A 7,345-nucleotide genomic window follows, 5' to 3' on the forward strand; every position below is an offset into this window, starting at 1 on the left:
AGACAAAAAAGAGTGGATTTTGGAAGGCCTAAAACAATCACTTCTAATAAATAAAATAAAATTTTGTTATTATATCAGTCTTCTTCACTTCTTTTGCATTCTCAAAATAATGCCTTTTTCTTTTAGGGTTTTCCTAGCTCACAACACATAAAGGACCTTAATTCCTTTAGTTATACGTACACTTTCCTAAATTCTTCATTTTGGTGACTGAAAATTTAAAAAAGAATTCAAAAGAAAAAAGAAACCTTTACTTTTGCCATAAACAACAAGAAAATATTGTGCCAATAGTTTAACTATTTACTCCTTTAGCATTCTTTTTTTTCTCTTTTGGGTTGGAATTTCCCTCGTACTGCATTTTGAAAGCTGTAATATGATGAACCAAAAAAAAAAAAAAAAAAAAAAAGAAGAAGAAGCACTAGACGACAAAAAAATATATGTATATAATATGTAAAGTAATGCCTAATTTTATTTAAAACCAAAGCAAATGTACACTGAAAAAATAAATAAATTTAAGGGAAAGCATCTTGCCTTTTTTACTTTGCGTTCAAAAGAAAGAAAAAGAAATTGTAAAATAAAAATGTTATAATTAACATTGGTCCATTCAAATACATAGAGAATAAAATTGGCAGAGCACAACATGGTTTGTCTATACATCAAACTCAGACATAACTGGGATAAAAAAAAAAAAATGGTATAGGGGTTTTAATTTGAAACCCCTAATTACATTATTCCAAAATTACTATTTTTCATTTTCTTTACTATTTCAAAAAAATTAAAAGAAAAATTGCAATAATTCCATAATTCTCCTTTTCATGATTGCATGCACTATCTGCGTATCCATCTTCCAAACTTCCCTTTGATTGATAATGGATTTCCCCTGTTTTTTCTATATTCAAATTCTTATATTATTATTTCCTTTCTCTTCTCTTCTTTTTTGGAATTTCTAAAATTCTTAGCTTGGGTTTATCTACACAATATCAACCCTTTCATACACATGCAAAAACAGCTTATTTATTTATTTATTTATTTATTTCTTCTACTTCTTATCTCTACTTTATGGGTTTTCATGAATGGATTATTATTTTTCGAATCTATAATAATTTAAATATAATTAAAAGTTAAAAGTAATTAAGTAGTTTTTTGTTTAATCCAAAGTAAAATAAAGTAATTTGTTAAAGAAAAAGTGGATGGATAAGATAATAATTAACGAAAGTAGATGTACTTGAAATGTACGTACAGGATGTAGTATTTAGATAATATATATAATTAATGAAAAAACGAAATAATTAAAGTGTGTTTAATGATTAATATAATTATATTGAAAATTTAATTAAGTTTCAAATGAGATATGGCCTAATGGAGGTGTAGCTCTTTTTGAAGATCTTCGCTTAACTAATTAACAAGGATATATTAAAATTAATGTAGGAAAAAGAAAATGATATGAGTGAATAAAATGTATAATATATTATTATTAGATGAAGAAGGAAAGTGATGATGAGAATAGTTGAGAAGGGAATTACAATAGCTCGCTAGACACTCATTTAATGGGAGGGGAGAAGGAAATAATAAGGAAAGAAAGATATACAGAAATGTAAATGAGGAAGAAGAAGAAGAAGAAGAAGAAGAAGAAGAAGAAGAAGAGTTGAATCGTCAAAGGTGGGAATCTACGATCAGGACTCGGGAGGATTAAGGGTGACGGTTTGGCGTTGTGTTTCGAAGACGCGGTTACGATGAATCCTGTCAATGTAATCTTTGGCTTTTCGGTCGATGCCAGGCTCGGCCACCCATCGGTGGCACTTATCTGCGTCGCTCGGCCACACCTTGCTAGGGCAAGAGAAGTCCTCCCAGCTGTTGCCTTGTTGCTGATGATCATAATAATGATCTCCTTTTCTACCTGATCTTTTTGATTTGAAGAGCCCCAAGAAGGAAAAGGAAGAATTGTGAGACTTTTTCTGCCTGTTTCCTCCCATATCAATACCTCTCTCTGCTGATAATTTAACTTTCGATGAAAATATATATGAACTCTTTTTTTTTTTTTGTTTCTCTCCTTTTCTTCACACCCAAAAACTCTCTGTTTTGTGCGTGTTTAAGTTTTGTTGGGTTTTGAACTGTGGGGAGGTTGGGTTGGGGATCCTCCCTTTTATAATACTGCAAAAAGGTGGTCAGATCAATTCAAATCACTAACTTGTGGAAACTCAAAGAATCTTTATGTTAAAAAGTAAAATTAAACCTCTATTATATAATTATCTTCTTTTTTTTTTTTTTTTAATTTTCTTTTTTCTTTTTTTCCTCCTCAAAATAAAAATAATTATCATCTTTTCAGAGCTCGCCCAATTAACCAAAATAGGGAAGAAAAAAGAGCTGATTTTGGTGTAGAGTATTAGAAAAGTTGCAATATAATCTTACCCTAAGTGATGAGTTTCAAGTACTATAAAAATGAGTTTAATCTTTGGTTTGAGAAGGGAGAAAAAAGTATGAATAATAGTATAAAAGCTTTAAAAAGTGTTTTTTTTTTTTTTTTTTTTACCTAAATGGGATCAAAGAGATAATTGTGTTTAACTATATAAAAGTATTTCAAATAGTTACTCAATTTGTTTTTGTGAGTTGTGAGTTTTTCTTTTAATTTCTTAAGTAATTTTTTTTTCTTTCTTTTGAATATAACTTTTTCGATTTCTACCTAAGTACTCTCTTCTTAATTTAATGAGACTTTGAAAAAACAAACAAACTTTTTTCTTTTTAACTCCATTGCTTTGAGAGCAAAATTATTGACCAAAGGAATCCCTTTGCAAAGAATTGGAATTCCAACTTACTATTCCTCTGGTCTTTCAACCCTTTCTTTGCTTCCCTCTTCCAATAATAATCCCAACTCCACACACAAACTCATTCTTTTTCCCTCTTTTTCAACATTTTATCTTATGAACTATTCTAATTTATTAATTCTTCATATTTTCCCACGCTTGCTTACAAGAATCTTGTCTATTTTTTCTTTAAAACTTATTTAATCAACTTGATTTGATTTAAATAAAAGTAAAACCCCTCTAATCAAATTCAACGCGGCCTTCCCTTTAATCTGAAACTAACAACTTTTTTTCCAATTCCTTTTTCCTTTGTCTAGAATTTTCCACCAATTGCATATACCATAATCTATAGTTACAAATTTATCGCACCCCTTGTACTATTTACAAAAGAATAGATAGATATTCTTAAATCATCGATTAACTTAAGAACGTAAATTAGTGTGTAGATAAATTTAATTATATATCACGAGTAGAACTATCAATTTATTTTATAACAAATAAACCTTATCTGGTTGCTAATGAACACGTATTATTATTAAGGATGTTACAGCTGTCGTACTGTGTTGTTGCATACACAGAAATCCAATTCTAGATGTTTATAGATTCTTTTTATACTTTTTAAATTTGTTGCATTGGAAGAAAACATGGCGGTGTTGGAGTACTTATACGGATCTAAGCTTCCATATGAGTTAGAGAAGGGAAGAAGAAATTTCCATTGATTGACTTCTTCAACTTTCCTGCGGCCTTCCACTTAGCTTGTAGAGATCAATTTTCCAAAAGCCATTTTAACGTCGTACTTATCTTTTCACGTACAAATTCACAACTTTAATTTTTCAAATTTTCAACTAATTACTATTTAGACACTTTGGATAAGAAGCGTATAAACTTCAAACAATAATAATAATAATAATAATAATAATAAAATGAGTTAGGCTCGACAATAATTTACATAAGTTTTTTATTTTCTTTAGAAGTTGAAAAGTCGGATCTCCTCCGACGCTAAAAAACTTCTAAATTAAAACATTTTTAACTAACTTTAAGACAAACTACTATATGACATTATTGTCTATCAACGAAATTTGGCTATATCTATAAATATTTAAATATATTTTACAATAATATTTGAAAGGAAGTTGAAAGAGAAGGTTAAAATTTAGATAGTGTTAAAAAGAGTGTTAGGTTGGATTTGGGTGTAGTTTCATGGAAGTAGTTAAACATAAGAAAAGAAAAAGAGAAAAAAAGTTGAGTAGATTCTTATGTGTTAAAAGTTGATTTATGAAGTGAGAGAGGTGGGGGATGAAGATGAATAAATTCTAAACCCCCACATATATCCACATGTACCTCCCCATTTCCAAACAGTTTGTAAACTAGGAAACTGCTTCATAATTCATATACCCTCCCCCTTAATTAAACATCTATCTATCTACCCACCTACCTAGCTGTCACCCATTAAATTAAAACCCTAAACAAACAAAACCCTATTATTAATATTATTAAATTAATAAATATATAAAAAAAAAAAAAGGAAGAGGAATATAATTTGGTAGAGAAAAAAGAAAAAAAAAAAGGGTTTTACAAATAATTAAGCATTTATGGGGGCTTTTCTTAACTTTTGAATATTTTGTGTTCAATGCATTATTATTCAGTTGTAGGTAAATGATGGGGGCTTTTCATTAATTTGAAACTAAAATTTAAAATTAAAAGAAAAAAAAAAGAAAGAAAGAAAGAAAGAAAGAAAGAAAAGTGGATTCCCTAATTCCTTCTTAATTTTTCCCATTAATTAAAATGAACTGTGTGGCTTAAAAATGCAACCAGTGAACTAAAACCACAGAAAAGTAGTCATACAATTATAAATAATTATTCGTTCTTTTTCACTCTTATTTATTTATTTATTTATTTATTATTATTATTATTATTATTATTATTTGTACCTTTTTCAAACGGTTGAAAAGGGTGAATATTGTTAGTTAAATGCAGCACTCAATAGTTAGAAGAGACCACAAGTTAATATCATTTCTTACATAACTCTTTTAACACATCTTAATATTATATCATCCCTTCTCAACTTACCAATTCACTCCCTCCTCTTTGTTATATTAATTAATATGAATATTTTTAAATATAGTAAACTTAACCAAAATAATTTACAAATTATTGTAATATTTTAGATTGATAGATATCGATATTTTATTATACTATTGATAACATTTGAAATTTTGTTATATTTCGTAAACATCTTTAACCATTATTTTTCTTTTACAATAATTTTCATATTCATACATTTTAGTGTTAAAATGTTAATATAATATATATTAATATAATGAATAGAAAAATACTTAATAATAACTAACAAGTTCAAAACACATGGTAAACAAGGTATAACTATGTGTCAAAAGTTTTAGAAAAATTCAAATATTTCTTAACTATATCTTTCTTTTCAGTTATACAAAGTTTTCAAAACCGAAAACTATTCTTCATTCAAACATTCAAATAACCAAAACTTGCAAAACTAAGTTTACTTTCGATCCCATGCATGAATCAAAACTCTCAGTCAAACAACACTAAAAACTATAATTTTAATAATCAAATTAAATCGTTCTTTAAATTTCAATTCAATCCAATCAATATTTTAATTTAAACCAATTTTATTTTGAATAAATTAAATCCAGTTTCAAATATCGAAGTGAGAATTAAGATTCATTATTTTTATTTGGGTGTGGCGGCCTTCAAAATATATAATATATTTGTGAAATCAATCGGTGCAAAATGAAAAAAAAAAAAAAAAAAAAAAAAAGCAATTTTTTAAAACCCTATCTTAAGCTAGAATCCTACCAACAAGTTATTTTTAACTACTTTCAAAGTAATCCTATATCATTTGATCTAATTAGGATATAAAGCTTTAATTACAATGCATCCAAGCTTTTCAATCTCATATGGTCTAATACATGCATTTATCATAAAGTTCAAATGGGGTTTTGGTAAAATTAAAAAAAAAAATTAATTCAAAACAATGTATTATATCTTGATATAACACGGTGAGAATCTTACGTTGGAAAAGTCAAGAAACTTCACTGCTCTTTACAAATTAAATTATTATGATAATATTGCGGCAAACTCATCGGTTACCAATAATCTTAGCTTTGTGTCTTTCATTTATGTTCAATTCTTAATTTGTCACCTTCACTCATATTGTTAATGAGTGACATGGAGTGATTCCAAGATTTTAGGATCAAGTATCGAAGATATAACTAAAAAAGGTGAATCTACTGGGTATTCCTCTATTTGTAGATGAAACAAATTACACCTATTAGAAGATATTTATGATTGTGTTTCTCAAATTCATGGATAGACAAAACTTGAAAAACAAAAATTTTCACTCTACATGCATCTCCTCTTCTAAAATTCTTCTACAAATAGAAAACACATAGTTAACAAAAACAATATTTTTATCTTCGACTTAAGGCAGTAAACCTTAGAAAAAAATACTTCAGGTTTTAGGTTTCTAATTTCTCTTCCAACTTCGTTTGATATTTCAACTAGCGGGGATAGCTCAGTTGGGAGAGCGTCAGACTGAAGATCTGAAGGTCGCGTGTTCGATCCACGCTCACCGCATTTTTATTTTTATTTTCCTTTTTTAGACTTAAATATTAAACAGAGGGTATTTTGATAGAATCTAAAATTTTTTTGATAATTTTTCTAATAAATATATTGATTTTTGTTGGGTTTCTAATAAATGGTAAATTCAAAGAGGGAGAGAGTCAAAGGAAGAAGAAAATTCATCTTTTTGGAAGGGAAATGAAACATAATTATTCATAGTTATAAAGTATTTATATGATAATTGTTGTAATGTTAGCGTTACAATTCTTGTTCTATATTCATTCATTCTTATCTCTTTAGGTCAAATCATAAACTTTAAAAATTTTAACACGTTTAAAAGACAACTTACATTTTTTTATTGAAATGAAATTCTTTCAACTTATATACATATATAGAAAATCATAAATACATATCAAGTTTGGATATTAAATTTTATCTTTACACAAGATAGCACATTATTCTTAAAACACTTTTATCCAAAAAAAAAAAAAAAAACATTTTCTTCAAACTAAATAAAGATAATATGTTTTGTGTAAGTCAAAAATGTCATTAATATTATTTTATTTATAGTATTGTATAATTTGACTTCAATAGTTCTAATTTCTAGTTGATCGTTAAGTTTGGTAATACTTTAATTTCTCAATCATATATCTTAACTGAATTTTACTCCATTTCAATGTCCATGTCCCCTAAATAACTCTAGAACTTTGAATATAATTCAATTGACATAAAACTTTGTATTATTAAATTCGAGAATTGATTCTTTAACCTTGCATATTGTTAAAATAAAAACTTAATAGAAAACAACTTCTCTTGTCATGTCAAGTGTTAAATATGATAAATGACTTGCATGTAACATAATGGAAAATTATCTATGAGGTTTGACCAAAATAACACATTAGGAACTTTTTTCGTCTAGGTAAACATAAACAATAAAAGAAACTTACAAC

General features: G+C 27.3%; 1 non-coding gene across 1 annotated transcript; it reads left to right on the forward strand.

The window, feature by feature from the left end:
• Positions 1-6,337: 6,337 nt before the first annotated feature.
• On the forward strand, positions 6,338-6,410 carry TRNAF-GAA (transfer RNA phenylalanine (anticodon GAA)). Its single transcript has one exon. It is a non-coding gene; the product is annotated as a tRNA-Phe (tRNA).
• Positions 6,411-7,345: the final 935 nt, after the last annotated feature.

The sequence above is a fragment of the Cucumis melo genome, chromosome 2, assembly GCF_025177605.1.
Source record: "Cucumis melo cultivar AY chromosome 2, USDA_Cmelo_AY_1.0, whole genome shotgun sequence".
Taxonomy (NCBI): Eukaryota; Viridiplantae; Streptophyta; class Magnoliopsida; order Cucurbitales; family Cucurbitaceae; genus Cucumis; species Cucumis melo.